Raw genomic sequence first — 22,814 nt, forward strand, 5'->3', positions numbered from 1 at the left:
AATAATGCTAATATTCTCACTCATAGTGCCTCATCTGATATCATTTATAAACAGACCGACCCATGTAAAGTATTTTTATTTGCCTCGTATGTTAATTGTAATTTAAAAAAAAGTATATATGTTGTAATTTATTTTTATTTAATCCATAGTAAGGCAAAGGTTCTAAATCATACAGCCTCGTTTGATGTCGTTTATATACAGAGTGTTCAATGTGTTGTTTTTTTTATTTACCTCATAATAGGTAAAGATGATCGTTATCATATTAATTTGCAATATTTATTTCTCTTTGTTCAAACAAAGGTGAGGTGTGTGTATTATTACTAAAGTTTTAATACGGGTTTACTTATATTTCAAATTAAATTAAATAAATCGGTTTTTTTAGGCAGACAGCTTAAGTGCATTTGCCAAACATCTGCTAATTATAATTCTATTTTATCTGTATTACATTTTCATCTTCAATTATTTTAAATATGCTCGTATTTAGTTAGAGGATATAAATAATTGACAAAAGGACTAAAACAGGCGTGTCAAATTTATAATCTGCGTGACAGCTACGCTTGACATACGCCGAACGTCATAATTGACTAGCTCGATTATATAGTAGCCAACAGTTGGTTCCTATAATTTTAAACTGACCATAGTCTATCATGATAACAGATTAATTATGTAACTGTAACATTTTTTATAATTAGTTTATCTACTAATTACGGTCGAAGCTTTTCTTTTAAACGTCAGAGTTGTATATACAACAACTAAGGCCTCCTCGACCTTTGAGGAGAGAGTTCGGGACATATTCCACCACGCAGTTCCAATGCGTGTTGGTGGAATACATCTATAGCAGAATTTCTATGAAATGAGACAAAGGCAGGTTTCCTCATGATGTTTTCCTTCATCGACGAGCACGAGATGAATTATAGACACAAATTAAGCACATGAATATTCAGTGGTGATAGTCTGGGTTTGAACCCCCAGTCATCGGTTAAGATGCACGCGTTCTAAGCACTGGGCCATATCAGCTCGAGTTGTATATATTCTTAAATATTGTACGAACAGAAGTCACTGTTGATTTCTTATAAGTATATACAATGAAACCGTAACTGCATATCTTAAATATTGATCTATCAATGATAAAAGTTATACCTTCCTGTTTCATAATACTTTATGTTCTGCATTCCGTTTACATGATTCATTATTTCAAATATCAAACTAAAAAAAATTGTCACCCTAAGTCTAGATGATCAAAGGGTGCAGATACCGAAGACCAGGGTAAAATCCTTGGGGTTTTTCTGTCCCAGAATTTCGAAGTTGAATTCAATTATGTAACGATTAGTATCCTTTCTCCTGCCAGCCGATCAAGTACTTAGGTAAGGTGACCAAAGTTTGTCAATCATGTCTGTTTTGGCAGTATGTAAAATCAAATAGATACCTCGGACTCCCGTGTCTATGTTTTTTTTATGGTATAGGTTGGCGGACGAGCATATGGGCCACCCGATGGTAAGTGGTCACCATCACCCATAGACAATGACGCTGTAAGAAATATTAACTATTCCTTACATCGTCAATGTGCCACCAACCTTGGGAACTAAGATGTTATGTCCCTTGTGCCTGTAGTTACACTGGATCACTCACCCTTCAAACCGGAACACAACAATACTGAGTACTGTTATTTGGCAGAAGAATGACTGATGAGTGGGTGGTACCTACCCAGACGGGCTTGCACAAAGCCCTACCATCAAGTACAAGAGTGTGTGGTAACCAGGGCAATACACTAATACACTTAAGTGTATGTTCATGTTAAGTTACAAGTATGAGATCATATGACAGCTAATGTTCTTTTCCGGATTTGAAGCCGTTTGAAAAACCACATGTTACAACAGCACTATAGGTGTTAATTGTGATATTATATGTTATTTATAACAACATATTTATGTTCTTTAAGTGTCAAGTATGTTAACGATTATATAAAATGTATAAATCTCATTTCTATCGACTCTACACAGATTATTAATTTTAATTGTGTATGATCAATCATTATTATATATATGTATTAAATGCAACGTTTGTCTGTGTGTATTAAAGATTGTTATTTAACTGGTACTTGGTTGAAATCATTGTCTTTAAAAGTCGAATTTTCGTGCAACGTTTTCGTGTAACGTTTGGGTGAAACGTTTCTGTTTTGGAGTCTGATTCCTCAAGATGAAGTCCACTTTTCGAACCATTATAACCCAGTAAGACTCGCAAACAAGATATACTTCATTCGAGTACTACTAAATGGTAATTACTTGGTGGTAGGCCTTTATGCTAATCCACTTGGGTACCACCCATCAGATATTTATTTATTTATTTATTTATTTATTTAGAACTACCAACAAAAGATACAATAATTCGTGTACAGCAGTAATTTTTAGTAATACATTTGAATTGTTCTTTTACTTACAGGTAGTTACAGCATGCAAGTTGTTATAGGTAATCATCGACTAACAGACTTACATTACTAAAAATAATAGATATTCAATTGCATAAAAAAAAAAACATGTTTACAAAATACAGGATTTTTCTTAATTTATGCAAAACATAAAAATGTAAAAAAGGAAAAAAGCTAATAAAACTATATAAGAATTCCATTGAATAATCAAAGTGACAAAGTAATGGTGTAAAAAAATTGTTAACAAGTATTTAACAAAATTCACGATATAAAAAAAAACAAACACAGAAAAAAGCAGATAACATAAAATCATAACTATGTATTTATATTCTATGCAAAGTTTTTTAGATGTGAGGTAATTTTATTTTTATATATATAGATATACCACCAAATAACAGTATTCAGTATTATTGTATTCTAGTTTGAAGGGCGAAGATGTAACTACAGGCACAAGGGACATAACATCTCAGCTGGTGGGAAATTGCAACTTATACCATAAAAATGTTACGAGCAAGTTACCACTGAATGACAACCAATACACAGATTTACCTATTTCATACGATTCGTTTCAACACTATTACACTTAACTACTTACTTATACTTTAATTTTATTATCAAATTTTTATATAACAGTTTCGTTAATCAACACGAATATTATTCGCAAATCCATTCAAAAAAACAAATATATCTATATAACTTTTGTCATCTTAGAATGGGATTTATACTAATATTATAAATGGGAAAGTAACTACGTCTGTCTGACGTTCTTTCGCGATCAAAACAATGGACCGAATTTGATGAAATTTGACGTAAAACAAAGCACTTTTAAGGAAGGACATAGGCTACTTCTTTGCCTAACATATACCAGTACCCTAAAACGCGAATGAAACCGCCGGCGGCAACTAATAGACTATACATATCATATTTTATAAAAAATGATGCTGATGATATTATATATATGTAAGTTTGTATGTTTGTTGAAGACGAAAATAAAACCTAAATGTACCATAGCTTCTTCTTTTGAGGAGATTTGAAGTCAACACACTGTATCAATGCTGTATTACCGACCCAGGTTTCCTCATGTTTTAATTAATTGTAAACACAATTTATATACATGAAAATTCAATGATTTGAACCTGTTTACTTCGATAAAGATGCACGTGTTCACTGAGCCATCTCGCCTTTTGTAAATATGAGACATCACATACAATACTCTGATCCCAATGTAAGTAGCTAAAGCACTTGTGTTATGGAAAATCAGAAGTAACGACAACACCAAAACACCCAGACCCAAGACAATATAGAAAAGTAATGATAATCTACATCGACTCGGTCGGGAATCGAACCCTCGAATTGGCGTTCCGGTGTAAACCGGTGTACACACCACTCGACCACAGAGGTCGTCAAATCACAATGACAAGTGTATAACTATAAAATAAATCTCAAAACATAATATAATAATATCAATCAAAATGAAGTTTATTAGGAAAAATAAATACGGGACATACATACTAACACTCAATATTTAATGATAATGTTTTTTTTTATTCTATATCGTTGTTGAAGGTGTCAATAGGACTGACCATAAAATTTTATTATTCATACCATATATAGTATTACAAGCTGTTTACCTGATGTACAGAGATTATGAGCCGAGATGGCTCAGTGGTTAGAACGCGTGCATCTTAACCGATGATTGCACTTTCAAACCATGGCAAGCACCACTAAAAAATTTTGTGCTTAATTTGCGTTTATAATTCATCTCGTGCTCGTGGAATATGTTCCAAATCTTCATCTCAAAGGGAGGAGAGGCCAGCAGTGGGAAATTTATAGACTATTCATGATAAACCCTTCCTCTCGAATCACTCTATCTATAAAAAGAACCGCATCAAAATCCGTTGCGTAATTTTAAACATACATACATAGGTACAGATAGCGGTAAGCGACTTTGTTTTATACTATGTAATGATATCTATTATTAATTTTTTTTGTTATTATTTCAATTCCCACGAAATAATTTCTTGTAATTGAATTATGCTCAAATATTGTTAATTTATATATTTGTAATCATTATTACTGATTATTATATATGTCAGTAACACCTTTATGGAGCCTAGTACAGGATACCTGACATCGTGGACTCCTAAGGTAACTCTAGTAAGCGATTAAAGAGTAACTACTGAGTTTATTGCCGGTTCTTAGTAGAACCTACTTTCCAAACCGGTGGTAGCTTCACTTAATATAGTTGTTAATGTTAAATGACGGTTTAAAAGCGCTTATAAAAGCCTACAAATAAGGCATAGTTTCATTAGTTAGATAAACTACTAATCAAAAATACTACACAAATATTCATGAAATTTTTAGCAGACAGTATACAGTGTTTCGGAGTTAGCATATAACACCCGGCCCCGGCTTCACACGGGGACCAGATATGTATAGTTATATTATCACCAAATTACATAAAATCATTATAAATTGTACCCTATGTGTTATTCTGTTATATAACCTACATAAGTGTAAAATTTCATCCAAATCCGTTCAGTAGTTTTTCCGTGAAAGAGTAACAAACATACATACATCCTCACAAACTTTCCCATTTATAATATTAGTAGGATTATAAGCAACTAGGCTCAAAGTGGACTATATAGGTAATTATATAGCGTTATATACGTTAAGTAATTTACTTTACATAAATTCATTGTTAAAACATAATAATATTGTTTATGAAAAACATCAATTTCAACACCTTTGTCGCGAAGTCGAAAAAAAAAAAACTTTATGTGTCGTTATTAAAAATGTACGCCATTCCTCATTATAGACGAATGCGAACGATTTCGGACTCTATTCCATTGTATTTGAGTGTGTTTTTTAATAACTTTCACCGTATTAATTAACGTCACTGTGGTCATACGGTTGCGTGGAAAAATTACATACAAGGCGACGTTTGATCGCGAGCGATAAAATATATTATAGCTTGAGTTATGACTTGGGGGGGAATATATTAAAATTCTATAAATCCTTTAGTTGAAATTAACTTAATTACATAGTATAATACATATATATACAGTCTTGCAAGTTTGAAAGTTATAAATATCAATATGTCATCGAAAAATTGAGGTAGATTATAATCTAAGTGAGATTAGAATCTATCTAGCGAGATTGTGAACCGTACTGCTTATAATTATGTATATATTTACAGCCTGTAAATATACCACAGCTGGGCTAAGCTCTTCTCTCACTTTAAGAAGGATAGAAGCTTATTCCATCACGGTTTTGTGGAGGCTCACAATTAGACGCATTGGTAACCGATAGTTTATAATCTATCCAATTGAATTGCAGTTAAACTAACAATCTTTAGATGGTTTACAATTACGAGATATATTATACAACAACAGACTATAATTTTTCTCACTGCTGGGCTAAGGCCTCCTCTTCCATTAAGGAGAGGGTTTGGAACATATTCCAGCACGCTGTTCCAATGCGTGTTGGTGAAGTACACGTTTGGCAGAATTTCGATGAAATTATACACGTCCTCCTCATGATGTTTCCCTTCACCGCTGAGCACGAGATGAATTATAAACACAAATTAAGTACATGATATTTAGCGGTGTTTGCACGGGTTTGAACACGCGATCATCGGTTAAGTTGCACGCGTTCTAACCACGCGGCCATCTCGGCTCATGATGTATTATAATCAATCGATAAACACTTTAAGGGTGATACATATAAATATCACATATACATACATGTAAAACCTAGCCCTTATAGCATAGAAAAATGTTTATATATCCATATTTGTCCGTCCGTTTTCAACGCTTCACTGATTTTGAAAACAATTGATTTCTTAACATTTTAATTATATGTAATTATTCTATATTCAGTACTTGATTATTGCAGTAAGTTCATTCTCTTTTTTTATTCCATAGGTTAGCGACATATGGCCCATCTGATCGTAAGGGGTCACCACCGCCCACTGACAATGGTGAGTGTGTGTAACTACAGGCACAAGGGACATACCATCTTAGTTACCAAGGTTGGTGGCGCATTGGCGATGTAAGGAATAGTTAATATTTCAATTTTACGTATGAGTATAAAGTCCAAGTGTTGGACAAACCCAGTATCATATTATATATCTGCTAGTATACATAAACAAATAAATATGAGACAACATCACATACACTACTCTGATCCCAATGTAAGTAGCTAAAGCACTTGTGTTATGGAAGATCAGAAGTAACAACGACCAAACACCCAGACCCAAGACAACATAGAAAACTAATGAACTTTTTTTACATCGTTCGGGAATCGAACATGAAAACCGGTGTACAGTACACACTATACGACCATGGAGGTCAAATACTGATGTCATTAGAGATCCTCATTTGACTTTGAGGATGCGGAAGTCACTGTAACGTGTCAGATAATCCAAATTTAAAAAAAGCAGTGCTCATATATATAGCGCGTCAAGTGTAAGTTGGCGTGTGGCATTAACATGTACTAATTTTTTTTGTTCGTTTATATCTTATTTGTTTTATTTACCCTTATTAAGAAAACTTTCCCAAAATCTATTAAAAATGAGACGTAGAGAATTATTTTCTAGGGAGATATTGGTAAAATAAACAAAAAAGGGGAAAGACAAAGGGTGTAGCGGGTGCTGCCACAGGAACGCCAGCTTATAATTGACAGTCTGTATCAAAACAGTCATTCAAAATAATTATAATTTATTATATATTTACATATAAATTATACAAAATTTTATTTATAAATAAATTCATTTAGACATATTATAAAATAAACCAAACGAAATCATAAATAAGTACAATGATATAAACAAACCGACTTTAAAACTCTGTTAAATCTTTAATAGTTATTTTAAGAAAAACGTGAACCGTAAATCAGTTTTATTTGTGTGTTTAATGATAAAAGTTTCATCAAATTTGATGTATGCTATTCGTATAACACATCCTATTGCGATGCAATACGGTGAGCCAGTGGAACATACAGGGGATAACATCACTAACATGACTTTGTATTTTTTAAATGTTGAAAAAGAGTAACTACTGAGTTACTTGACGGTTCTTCTCGGTAGAATCTACTTTCCGAACCGATTGTAGCTTCACTTAATTGTAAAATGACGATTCAAAAGTGCTTGTAAAAGCTCACTTGAATAAAGTTTATTTTTATTTTGATTTTTTGATATAACGTCTTAATTTCCAAGATTGATTATATTGAAATTTATTTCTCGCTAACTATGCCTGCGTCTTCATGTGTATATTTCACAAAACAGTTATTGTTCGTGTAGCAGATTTTATTTTAGATTATTAATTCTGTATAAGGCAGCTTTTGTCATAGTAAGTTGGTAGGAGGCTGACGCCACAGCGGTGTGGTATGTGGTACTGGACAGTATACATTACGACGTGACTTTATTATTATTTTATGTGTAATTCTAAAATATAAATCTAAGTTACTTCTTATTATATCAGCTGTCTATCGGTAAAAGTTCCGTCTCAATAGATCCAGCCGTTCCAGAGATTAACCGTAACAAATAGAGACCGACGAAAATTATTAAAAAAAAAATAGTTTTGTATATATTCCGTATACATATACTTTTCGTAAAAAGTTGTTATTTTAATATTACAAACAGACACTCTAATTTCATTATCTATAACAAATAGTAAATGGTGCCAATGGCGGGCGTGATCTAATCAGAGGGCCCATTTTTCTCATGGCTTTGTTGGTAGGGCTTTAAAGAAGGCCTTGTTAGGATATATAGTTAGGATACGTTGAGTATCCAAGCGGTCATGTCATGCATTCAATTGCCAAACAGATTAGACGGGTGAGCCAGTGGAACAATACTTCCAAACCCATTTCAAACACTACATAGTATAAAACAAAGTCGCTTTCTGTTCCTATATTTCTATGTATGCTTAAATCTTTAAAACCACGCAACGGATTTTGATGCAGTTTTATTTAATAGATAGAGTGATTCGAGAGGCAGGTTTTTGTGTATAATACATGTCCAATATAGTAAACAAACACTGATAATTTTAGTAGTTTCTAATGTGATGTCGTAAATAAACAAATTCTGTAGTATATTTATTATCAGTATTGCACCCGTGCGAAGCCGGGGCGCTAGCTAGATAATAAAAAAACTTAAACAAATGTAAATAACAAAACGTACCGGTGTTTTAGCACCATTACATAAAACGTGTTCCGAAAACCGATAAAAAAATATATCTTAAAACCGGTAATAAAATATACTTTCGTGTTATCGTTTAATTAAAGTATAAATTAAGTTTCGGTTTTGACGCGTGAAAAATCGGTTTTATATAGATTTATTGAATCGATATAGAATTGTTGAACTAGTGTTGTTCCGTGATAGAGCACGTACTCTATTTTTATTTTATATATTTATTATCTGTATAATTTTATCAATTGTAATAATTTATACATCATCATTATTATCATTACATAGTATAAAACAAAGTCGCTTACCACTGTCCCTATGTACGCTTAGATCTTCAAAATTACGCAACGGATTTTGATGCGGTTTTTTTTAATAGATAGAGTGTTTCGCGATGAAGGTTTTTGTATATAATACATGTTCAGCATAGTAAAAATATACTGATAATTTTAGAAAATTCTAATGTGATGTTAATAAACATATTCTGTTGTATATTTAGTATCAGCATTGCACCTGTGGGAAGCTGGGTCGCTAGTTTGATATATAACCTTAGTTTGATGTAAGGAATGGTCAATTTCTGTTAGTACAAATGTCTATGTAAAGTAAAAGTAAAGTAACAGCCTGTAAATTTCCCACTGCTGGGCTAAGGCCTCCTCTGTCATTAAGGAGAGGGTTTGAAACATATTCCACCACGCTGTTCCAATGCGGGTTAGTGGAATGCACATGTGGCAGAATTTCGATAAAATTAGACACATGCAGGTTTCCTCACGATGTTTTCCTTCACTGCCGAGCACGAGATGAATTATAAACACAAATTAAGCACATATACATATGTATATAGTGGTGCTTGCCTGGGTTTGAACCCGAAATCGTCGGTTAATATGCACGCGTTCTAACCATAATACCTATTAAAAAAAAAACAGTTTTGTCTCTGTGAGTGTGTTTGTATAATAAACTAATCTATACTTATACAAGCTGAACACAAATATCCAAGCTCCGTTTTACCCTCTTAGGGGTGAAGTTTCGTAAAATCTTGAGGGATGTCTACACCCCATAAGGAACCTTCGAAGAAATTTCAAGTTTGTACGTGTTATAGTTTCTCTGATTTCATGAATAACTAGTGAGTGGTATTTTGCTTATTTTATATTATATATATAAACTTTATACAGATAATAAATGTGAAAATAATCCAGTCCTATGTCATAAATAATGTAAAATTAAAAAAGAATTATGCCCGCGACTAGTAGCCGTTTGAATTTAACAAAAAATTGATTGTAATATTACTCTTTATTATATCAGTTATCTGCCAGTGAAACCCGTCAAAATCGGTCCTGACGTTTCAGAGATTAGCCGAAACAAACAGACAGACAAACAGACAAAAATTGTAAAAAACGTTATTTTTGTATTTGTACCGTCTACATACGTATACATACGCATTGAGTAAAAAAGAGCTATTTTATTTTATTATATGTACAGATAATTAGATATATTCAAAAGAACTCAGCCTTAAAGTCAAAATATAGACTATATTACATTTATTACTTTGTACACACATACGAAATGTACGATATTATTTTATATATATAAACACAGTAAACTTAATTGATAGATTTATTAAGTTTTATCGAGAGATATATTGATACTGTTATTTTGTTTTTACCATAAAGTTCGACTGACTAATTAATTTATAGTATATGTACAAATTACACATATTTATTGGAGATATATTGCAGTAAAAAGTTATGATCTTTTAACGGATTTTTTTTATGGTATAGGTTGGCCGACGAGCATATGGGCTACCCATAGACAATGACGCTGTAAGAAATATTAACTATTCCTTAAATCGTCAATGTGCCACCAACCTTGGGAACTAAGATGTTATGTCCCTTGTGCCTGTAGTTACACTGGCTCACTCACCCTTTAGACCGGAACACAACAATAGTGAGTACTGTTATTAGGCGGTAGAATAACTGATGAGTGGGTGGTACCTACCCAGACGGGCTTGCACAGAGCCCTACCACCAAGTAAATTGTATTGTATAATCGTGAACAATTACATCAAGATTAGCTTACACTAGTTATCGGAGGCGGCTTAGCTCGAGTTTTAAGGTGTTGCTTGTCATGTGTCAGGCAAAAATAGTAGTAAAAGTAGTAAAGAAAAGACATTTCTTGAAGTTCAGTTTTGCTGTACACAAAATTTCATTCAAATCAAATCAAAATAAACTTTATTCAAGTAGGCTTTTACAAGCACTTTTGAATCGTCATTTTACAATTAAGCGAAGCTACCACCGGTTCGGAAAGTATATTCTACAGAGAAGAACCGGCAAGAAACTCAGTAGTTACTCTTTTTTTAACATTCAAAAAATACAAAGTCATATTAGTTGAATACAATTTTTTAAATGAATATATCCTGCTTGGAAGTCAACAGGTGTTAACTCCACGCTTTTTATCATCTATAAAATTAGATTCATTAAATTCAGTTCGGCGGTTTGGTCGTGAAAGAACGACAGACAAAGTTACTTTCATAGTTATAATATTAATATAGAAACATAGATTATTAGGCACAATTGTGTGCTAACACAAGATGAAGGACGAAAAACTTACGTACAGTTTGGGTAAGAAAAGGTTCGTCACCTTAAGATCTATTTTCGTGTGCTCAGTGTGAGCGATAATCTGCTTTACCGATCGAGAGTGACATATTGCGTCGCAATGATTCGATTAGATTCAAAAGGTACTAAGAGTTAAAGACTTGATAAGGGAATTAATTCGAAAACTGACTGTTCTTCCCTAAACACCATTACCAGCATCTTAGCCTATCAATTGATAATATATTGAGAGGTATACTAAATAATTTTATGCCTTAGACACTAACATTTGGGAGGCAGCTAGCAAGATTTTCACGTGCTTAAAATAAAAATTCATTCCGAGCTCGGCGAAGGAAAACATCGTGAGGAAACCTGCATGTGTCTAGTTTCAATGAAACTCTGCCTTTGCATTGGAATATACTCCTAACCGTCTCCTCAAAAGAGGATTTAGTCCAGCAGTGGGAAATTTACAGGCTGTTACTATTTAAGATGCTGTATGCAGTTTCTATGCTAACGTGTATTTCATGATATCAGTTATGTGTCAAAATTGTCCATACTAAGTACACCATATACAGCCCTCGTGTACAAATTATACACAATCATAATCGCTAGAAAATAAACTATCAAATAAATCAAATTTAATCGAGGTTAAATATAGAATATACATAAAAATAATTGCCGTTTTTTATTTCAGTATAAAGTTTCAGATTTAAAAAAAGACGCTTTTAAATTGGGTGCAAAGCTGACACTTAATGTACTACAGAATTTGTTTATTTACGACATCACGTTACAAACTTCTGAAATTATCAGTGTTTCTTTACTATATTGTCCACGTATTATATACAAAAACCTTCCTCTCGAATCACTCTATCTATTAAAAAAAAAACGACATCGAAATCCGTTGCGTAGTTTTAAAGATTTCATACATTTAGGGACAGATAAAGCGACTTTGTTTTATACTATGCAGTGATACGCTTTGCATTTGTTTTTACATAGATCGACGGTGACCAAAATTGGATACCTGACAGTCATTGGTCACCATTGCATACTCTGTGGGAATTACAAACAATTCCGTACTCAAACAAAGCACTAATAACTAGGAAATTAATTATATACCCATAATTGAACTGGCTTATATACTAAAGAAATTCAATAGACAAAAACTGCATTACTCTGATATTGTTATAAATGAATTAAACCCTCGATCTTGTTACAAATAACCTCTAAATGTTACCCGCATTCAATCACATAACTTAATTACAATTTATTATCCCGACCATTATCAATGAGATAGGCTGATTTTTTATCTCTTTCACACTTAAATAAAACCATTGTTATTTTCGTATGTCAAAATTAAAATTGACACAATTTGAAATGTCATTTTACAAGATTAATTAAGTTTAAAATATAGCCAATAAGAACAGACTAGAATCTCAATTTAACAATATTGTTTGATAATTACTAAAGCTCAAAGGAGGTTGTTTATATTATATACTCAAAACGCGTTTCGTACATTTTTTTTAAATAATTGTTAATATGATAAAGCTAAAATAAAAATAAGATTTAAACTTATTTAACTTGTTTATTTTTGTTTAATATTTATTTAAAACGATTTATTTTTCCCGCTTAAAATGTTTCAGACATAAGTAGTTTTTTTATCATCGACAGATCGTTAGTAATTTAAACGTTAAGTTCTTTATCAGTACAGATCAAAATTTTAACTTCATGTTTATTAATTTAACACAGTGATTAATTTGTAGTTATAATTTAAAATTTAGTCACAGATATGTAATTTAAGTCTTAAATAAAATTATAACTTTAAAACTTTATGACTCAAATGCGATGCAAAAACATTTATATAGGAATATTTATATCAATTATCTTCGTATGGAAAGTACAAAGGTATTACAACATACAGCCTAGACGAACATTGGAAAAACTATTTTGTATTTTTATTAAATATTTTATTGCGAACAGTTGATGATAAATACATTAATTTGAAAGAAAACAGCCATTGCGTCCATCAGTAATAAAAACAGTCTCATAGTTTTTACTCTAACTAAATTTATGGCTTCCATTAAAGCAAACGAGGAATAACATTTCGTCAATGTCAGGTGAATACTTACATACTTTTTTTTAAAGATTTAATGTTGGCTGTATACAAAAATGTGATACGTCAAACGTGTCGCTATAAAGAACCCAGACATTCTAACGCCATCTAGTGAAATAAAATGAAACTATTATTTAAAAAAATATATAGTCATTATTATTTGATGATTAAACGCTTTGTTATAATTAATAAAGCTATCAAATTAATTTTAATTTTAAATTTGTTTTAAAATAATAATTTACATATAATGTAAATTTTTAATGTTAGGTATGTCATCTGTGTGAAAATTAAATTTTTGTTTTAAAGTCGATCGCATTCATTCATAATAAAAGCCAGTCGTTTTAAAATCATTCAAGCGTACAACCAACATAAGAAAACAATAAGAAAAACACAAAGGCCGAGTGAGAAGTACTTATTATTACAAGCAATCACTTACAAAGGAAAGGAGGAAACATCATAAAAAACATATAAAAACTTTTTTTTACGTACAAATGAAACAATACCTTTGCCTCGTCGAAATAAAAAAAAAATTAATAATAAATGAAAAAACCTAGTTAATTCCACGTAATTATATTGTAGTTCTAAAACGTGTAATTTCAGCTAATTATAAGTATGTATTTCATTAAAATTATATTTTTTTATTTAATTATATGGTATGTATAATTAAATTTGGTGGCTTAGAATTTCGCCCATAATGTAATATCATTTTATAATAATACAGTAGGTTTGTCTGTTTGTTACTGATTTTAATTGCAGGTTTACCTTACGTACATTTTGTTTATTTTAATAGACTACAGAATATATAGTTGCAAGATGTAAAAAATAAAGGTAGCGGCTCCATAAAGGTTTCCCAATTTTTGCTTGTTAATAAATTATATTAATTGTATTGTAACACTAGGCCCGCCAAATGATTTTTTTTTTTCAAATTGAATACACATCAACAACTTTATAAAGCCACCAAATATAAAGTAAAACAAAATTCGTAGAAAAATCGACTAATATGTAATTCCTACTTAGAATTATTTTTATTATTTATAATATGTCACTAAATTAACTTTTTAATAAAAACAATAAGCCTAATTATTGACATTAAAAAAAAAACACACAATAATACGCAGAAATACGCGCGAAAATCTTTCTATGAGTTTTTTTTTTAATTTAACACTATATATGGACCAAGGTGTCAAATTTACATACATAACTGTCAATGTCATGCAAATATAATCATATATATACATGACTTAGATGTAAATATATATTGTTATTATAATAGATAGGCATTTAATGCGTCATTAAGAAAACAGTTTCTTGAATTCAATACATTGTATTTGACGACGCAACGTTTCTTAAAACGTCACGTTTCAGTCGTAATAGCTAAGTATTATCATTATTATGTTATATGAATGAAAACTGGGCTAATTATTGGTTTTTCCCGTTATCTATATATATAAAAATATGTTTGTACGTTTGTAAAATGCGTTCGATCGTGATGAAATTTTAGATCGCATGGGCAGATTTTTTTTCATTATCACTACACTGTATAAAACAAAGTCGCTTACCGCTGTCTGTACTTATGTATGCTTAGATCTTTAGAATTAGGCAACGGATTTGGAAGCGGGTTTCTTAAATAGATAGAGTGATTCGAGAGGACGGATTTTGTATACACCTAAGATATGTATAATCCATGCACAATATAGCAGAGAATTAATGAAAAACTGTGAACGTCTTCTGATATAGGTAACATTTTTTTTATTGTATAGGTTGGCGGAAGAGCATATGGGCCATCACCCATAGAAAATGACGCTGTGAGATATATTAACTATTCCTTACATCGTCAATGTGCCACCAACCTTGGGAAGTAAGATGTTATGTCCCTTGTGCCTGTAGTTACACTGGCTCACTCACCCTTCAAACCGGAACACAACAATACTGAGTACTGTTATTTGGCGGTAGAATAACTTATGAGTGGGTGGTACCTACCCAGACGGGCTTGCACAAAGCCCTACCACCAAGTAATTAAGTTTTACGCATATTCTTCTAGTAGTTTCAGTTAGCCATTACAAAGACATAATCTCGTCGTTTACTATAGGTAAATTTATATTTATAATTATAATTTATTAGTCAAACAATAATTTTTATTATCGTGTTTGAACAAGTGTCGAATTATAATTATTTACAAAACAAAAGACTCTAATAAATCAATATAATTTACAATGAATTATGTAAAACAATTGATATATCTTTAAACACACATACATATATAAATATGTCTATCTGTTTGTATAACTTTAGAAAAGGTGTAATGCTTTATAGCAATACACGGTATCGATCACGATCTCATTTAGGCAATGTAGGCTAGCCTGCCTGTGAATGCACCGCCCAGACTAACTAGAAGAATTGGTTTTCCATTCTCGTAGAGTTAATTAACACCGAGTTAATATATGAAATAGAACCACTTAGCTTCTTACCTTTAATACAAGAATCTACATTACAAACCGATAGTAGTTTTAAAGTAATTTATCATTTAATATTACGATTTAAATGTATATTAAAACCTTATTTGAAGGATTACTAAGCTGAAAGAATTTAGAACTTTGCCTGTAAACTCTTTTTTACTATTAAAAATTAACTATTCCTAATATTATTAACAACTTATATGTCAGTTTTATAGTAACAAATATCACATTACGAATTGAAATTTTCAAATAAAAAGAATTATAATACTTACACTGAAAAATATTACAAGTATTTATAAGCTATACTTAATATTAAAAAAAAATAAGTTATAATGACATACGTTGGTAGTTAAACAATTATTTATATATCTGTAGTTATTCAAGGCTACGGTAATAAATCTTATTATTGATTATCAATTAAAACAATACTTTTTGGATAAAAAACCGTACATTATTTGAAACGAGCAAATATCCGAATTTCTTTTGTTCGATTATCCGCGTTTAGCCTTCAAGCTGCTCTGAAACGTAATGTTTATTAAATACGAAAAATAAATGACATATAATCATCATAACATAGTATAAAACAAAGTCGCTTAGCGCTGTCTGTTTCTATGTATGCTTAGATCTTTGAAATTACTTGGTGGCAGGGCTTTGTGCAAGCCCGTCTGGGTAGGTACCACCCACTCATCAGTTATTCTTCCGCCAAATAACAGTACTCACTATTGTTGTGTTCCGGTCTGAAGGGTGAGTGAGCCAATGTAACAACAGGCACAAGGGACATTTTATGTTACAAACATAGTTCCCAAGGTTTGGTGGTACATTGACGATGTAAGGAATAGTTAATATTTCTTACAGCGTCATTGTCTATGGCTGATGGTGACCACTTACCATCAGGTGGCCCATATGCTCGTCCGCCAACCTATACCATAAAAAATACGCAACGGATTTTGATGCAGTATTTTTTTTTTAATAGATAGAGTGATTCTAGAGGAAGGTTTTTGTATATAATACGTAGACAATATAGTAAAGAAACACTGATAATTTTAAAAATTCCCGATGTGATGTCGTAAATAAATTCTGTAGTATAAGTATTTAGTATCAGTATTGCCAGTGCGAAAACAGCACTAGTTTTAAACATAACGTTTGCAAACAATTTGTTTTATAATAAGTTTAATTAACAAACACAAACTACAAATATTCTAATTTTCTAATGTGCTGAATTTAACACCTGTACCAATATAACAGCCAGACCACTGAATCGATTTTGATGAAATTTATCAAAGAATATAATCTTGAACTGCAAGGGACACAGGCTTTTATGCCTCACCTGATGACCCCTTATACGCGAATATTGCTTGTATTGCTTATTACATAACAATACAATGTGTTACTGTTTTGTGGTAAATTATCTGACGAATGGTACCCACAGGGTTACCACAATCACTAAGTAAAGTATGAAATACTTATTGGTATAATATAACCTTTAAATATTTAATAGTTATAATAAATCACAAAATCACATTCTACAAATATTTTAGTGTCTCGTTTGACTCTTATCGTTACGATTTAAATACTTTGAACAATATAGTTTTTATTTTGACTCGATACTGTTTGTAATTCAAATCGAATAATTTGTTTGGCTAGGTATGATCAAGGAAGGTGTACTGACAAATAAATACCTATATTATTAAAGTAGTAAGTGTTATTAATTATAATAAAAATAGTAATGTCGAAAATTGGAGCAATTAAAATAATAAGGCAGTAACAATTCTTATCATTATCTAAGTCAATGATATTCTAATAAACAGATATGTTATATCCATACTAAACAACTGAAAAAAGTGTGCCGCGCCGGGGACCGTTTATTTTAGTTTATTTTTACATTTCGTTTAAAGTAAAAAGGATAGCTTGATAAAAACAATAAGTAAAAGGGATAACTAGATGTTTTTATTATGCAAAACGTATTACTACGTAATTATGATGTATTATAACGTATTACTGCGTAAAACAACGAAAGGCAAACGTCACAATTAGGACGTTTTCTAGTCTTCACTTTTTGCGCGTTAATAACATATCTGTTTATTTTAACGTCATTGATCTAAGTCCATTTTGCTAACTGTTAATCTATCTCGGACGTATCCTAAGTTTGATCCAAAGCGTTAGACGCTTTGGATCAAACTTAGGATTCAGATAACGTAAATGATAACACATCCTAGAAGACTACAGAAATAAAATCATCAGTTTTTCAATAAAAGATAATCTGTTTTAAAGATAGTGAACACCAAATGCTCTGTAGGATGTTTACGAGACACAATTTAACTTAACACAATTAACAATTGAAAATACAAATTTGAACAAGATTCGCGCATTATTCGTGAGGAAAGAACACGCGTTCTTATACAAACACATATTATCCGTAATGATTAATTTTATTTGTCAAAGGCTTTGTTACAGGTTCGATTTCGATTAAATAAATTTAAATAACACAAGTGTTACAATTTTAACTAAATGCCGTCGGTTATCGGTAAAAATAATCAAAAACATTTTAGAATCGTTTATTGATATTATCAGTCATTCCAGTTCATACTGATTCGATCCGGTTCAAACTGGTTTATACCGAACTTTTAACTGTCCCGTTGTAGGTATTAAGCCGCAGATACCGCTCTGGATTCAAATCCCAATGAAAAATTCTTAGGGTTTCTATGGGAGCCCTTCGTTCGAACCTTAGAGCTCTACACTGCTAGAGTGAGGATTGGTTGTATACAAATAATGTATATTTTCATCTCTGTGGGATTCGACCTTGTCTTCTAAGATGGATGAGCATAATGATGATCATCCTCATTTTGGCCACGGTGGCTCAAAGTAGACCATCCATTCACGCAGAATACATTATACTTAGTGCAAGTTTGTGGATAAACTCAGAGGCAATCTGTAATTCCTTCAGTCCAGTAAATCAGAAGTGTGGAAAGAGGCACCGTTCTTTCTTGGTTATGGGCCAAGAAAGAAGCCGGTCGTGGTAGACACTACCCACTCATCAGATAATCAACAAACAACAGTAGTCTTGTGTTCCGGTTTGAAGAGTGAGTGAGCCAGTGTAACTACAGGCATTAGGGACTTATCATCTTAGTTTTCAAATTTGTTGGTGTATTAGTGATATAAGGAATGTTTAATATTTCTTACAGCGCTATTGTCTATTGTGGTAACCACTTACCATGAGTTGGCTGATATGCTCGTCCGCCAAGCTATGCCATAAATAGGACTATTGATTATACGTGCTATCCAAGGTACTGGTATCACTCAAACTCAAACTCAAATTGCTTTTCTCAATATAGAAGTATTACACTTTCTTATTGATAGTCAACTGAAACGGTACCACCGGTTCGGAAAAGAAAATACCCTGACCTGAGAAAAACCGGCGAGAGAAACTCAGCGGTTTTTTTTTGTCTCATATATTATATAAACAATTTAAATGAAATTAAATAGCCAGGATTCGATCGTTTCATTCGAAAGGTGTATTATCAATCATAAACTCATTAATTGTATAATAACCTTTTGCACACAAGCGTTCCTCAATATATTTTTTTAATTTGGCAACAGAGGCACTATGAACGCTTTAAAGTAAAGTACACTGCCTCCTAGGCCTTTAACAACCTTGACTATGAAACGTTTAACTGTTAATTACACAATAAAAGTTAGAATCTGTATGTCTCATTGCTGACCTGTAGCCCTTCAGAGAAGTCTTGGAGCTTGGCGCTATGGTGCTCCAATGCGGGTATATGACTGACTTTCTTTGAAAATTAGACAAATGCAGGTTGCTTCGTTACACTAGAGTTCTGCCTAAATATACGGATGAAACATTACAATTGGTTTCACTCTTAAAACATACACAGGAGGAATTGTTTTTACTTGCTTTCACGGAAGAGACGCTGTCATCGTGAGGAAACCTACATATCTATGTGTCTAACTTCATCGCAATTCTGCCACACGTGCATTCCACCAACCCGCATTGGAACAGCGTGGTGGAATATGTTCCAATCACTCTCCTTAATAGAAGAGGAGGAGTTATCCCAGCAGTGGGAAATTTACAGGCTGTTACTTTACTTTTACTTACAGGTACCTAAAAACCTCTTTAAAAATATGTTTCTTGATGAGAACCGCATTAAAAACCGTTGCGTAGTTTAAGACATCTAAGCTTACAGACTGAAAGCGACTACTTTTACTGTACTGATCTTAAGAGCTTTTAACTTATTTAATTAAAGTTACGCATAATCTTCAATATCTTAACTTAAAACCGCCAAGCACTACCAAACGCATGTTAAGTATAAGATGTGTACTAGAAATCTAACAAATGACAAAAACAATTCGAAATATACATAGATAATAAAAGCTCACTTAGATATTAAAAAAAAAAAGAACGCAATAATTCTCCTACCTACTGATGTTAATTTGGCGCCATTAAATTGACGTAACAAATCATATTGCCATATTTTAGAGCATTAATATCATCGTAGGCAAATTAATGTTTTTTTTTTTTTGATTGAAGAAAAACGGATTTCCTGAAGATCTACCTACGCGTATTTGAATCTATGACTGTACTATTAGTTTAACAGAACTATTATCAGAGAATCGATCAAGAGTTCCTTTGCATACGTCATCAAACCATTTTTAATTAATATGTTTTTATAATCTGTAATCATGATTTAATAATGGAATTTATATTTGAATTTTTGTTATTTAAATAAATCATAAATTAAAAATAAATTACATTAGGCGTTGTATAAAAATACTTATATTTTTTTTAAGGTTAACGTGCTATATAATGTAAAAGAAAGCGTTTCATTATTTAAAAAAAAAGTGTAACATTATTTGTCTGTTGAACAAATATATTTTTTATTTTTATTTTATACACTAATTTTAACGTGTTTATATAATTCAACTGAATTGTTTTTTTTTTTAAGTAGGTTATGTAGCTGTTATTTGTTTATTGCAAGTGTATTCGTATTAAGGGCGTAAATCCGCCGATGTTTTACATGTTTGCTTAATCGTTGTAAAATTAATTGTATTTTATTTTTAATTGCCATTGTTTAATATAAATATTTATTTCAGGCACTATAAAACTTTAAAATTGAATTTCTAGAGATTAATCCTTTTTTTATTATTATTTTTTTAATTTAGTTTTATTCTTTTATTAGGAAAATAGATTAAAATTATCTATTATAAACAATATAATGGTCACTAATTAGTAATTTACATAGAATATATTCTATATAAACATTTTGGATTTAATTTTTATTATTATATAGCATTTAAATCTATTTAATAAATTTTATAAACATACCTCACAAAAAAATCCAGCAAATATCACTAGCACGACATAATAAAAAACCTTTTTTAAAGGCAGTACGTAAAAAACCCACTCACACACGCACAGTCTCGCATTTTAAACTGTCATAAAAAAAAAGCGCGGGAACCGCACAGATTAAAAACTTAGGTGACAACTTTTCAAACGCGATACGAACGAAGGAGTTTTTAATTATTGTGACAATTTTTTGACAGTTCAATCAAAAGAGGTTTTATTGTGGAACGTTGTGTGAACTGCGAAAGCCAGTATAGACTGGCGAATAAGACTTCACCCCCACCACCTAAAGGCGTGGCTTCACGGACCCGCTTGAGAGGCGGAGCGATTTTTTCCTTGCCTATTTTATATTCAGAAATTCACTGTTTTATTTTTCGGTTACGTTTATTATATTGTAATGTGTGTTTGTTTGTACGTTTTAAATGTCGTTTCGTCATTGTGGATTGACGGGCTGTATGATGTGTGTCCGTCTTAATTTAGTGACTTTTATACTTTTTTATTTTTATATAGATATATACTGTCAACGTCTGTGTCTGTCTTCATTTTGACGGAATATTTTATTATTATATTTTTTTTAATCTGTAATATATACACTTATTGAAATATAAATTTAGTTAAATGTTATTAGGTATATATAACTATTTAATTTACTTCATATTTTAATTGATTTATGAGAGTATGTTATTAAGTATTATTTTTTAAACTGTGGTAATTATCTCGTAATATTAATCCTACTTAATTGGTCTAGATAGATAACTGTATAGGTAGGTACATTGATTTTTATTTTAAATTGATAATAGTGAAAATATAGAATAAGTAAAAATAGGTATTAGGTACGTTTGATGAGTTTAAAAATTAAAATTTAAAAAAATACTTTATTTTTTTATTTATTGTCTAAAAATATTATCTGTGTTATCTACGGTAAAGATCGAGCCCGTTTATTTAAAAAATGGCCAACATTAAAAGTAATATTCATGTAACTTGCAGACAACTTTATATTTTAATTACAAAACTGACATAACATTAAATCTCAATATATAATCAGATATATTTTATTTTACAGTATGATATATCTGTAAGTTATACAAAATGTCTTAATTGGCGTTTGTATGATCTTTTAATAGATACTCAATCAATGGCTAATTACAATCTGTCATTATCAATTTAAAAAGTTGCCAAATGCAAAGGCGTTAATATATTCATCCTTAAAAAAAATAAGTTTCATGTTTTGGACTTCAAAAATAAAGTAATTATTAATATGAAGATGATTTTAATAGTTATTTAGAAATACAACAGTATTATGACAATTAATTAATGATTACAAATTAACTGTAGGTAGGTTACAAATATTAATGTAAATTAAAACATTGATTAATAGGTATACTATGAATATATAGAAATTAATTATCATTACCTACCTAGGTATCATTTTAGCGATGGTCTAGGTACCTAGATAATATTGTGACATTTTTTTCATATTATATATTACCTGTTACATAATATGTTGTATTCCCATGACACAATATCCATCTTAGAATCCATTCAACCATTCAAGCGTGATTGAAACAAACATTTAAACCCACAGCCATGCACATTTATATTATTAATGAGATAACATGTCATCGCCTAGTATAAATTACTTGTTATTTATTTTGACATTCATTTTTTTTTAAATAAAGTGATCAGAGTATTTACATGT

At 31.2% G+C, this 22,814-nt stretch overlaps 1 protein-coding gene across 2 annotated transcripts in view; it reads right to left on the reverse strand.

The window, feature by feature from the left end:
• The window catches only part of LOC124541197 (homeobox protein invected-like), an 82,862-nt gene extending 61,496 nt beyond the window's left edge, over positions 1-21,366 (reverse strand). For both annotated transcript variants that reach the window (XM_047119066.1, XM_047119065.1), the window contains exon 1: positions 21,098-21,366. The gene's annotated coding sequence lies outside the window, so the exon portion shown is untranslated. The remainder of the gene's footprint in view (positions 1-21,097) is intronic.
• Between the last annotated feature and the right edge of the window lie 1,448 nt (positions 21,367-22,814).

The sequence above is a fragment of the Vanessa cardui genome, chromosome 27, assembly GCF_905220365.1.
Source record: "Vanessa cardui chromosome 27, ilVanCard2.1, whole genome shotgun sequence".
Taxonomy (NCBI): Eukaryota; Metazoa; Arthropoda; class Insecta; order Lepidoptera; family Nymphalidae; genus Vanessa; species Vanessa cardui.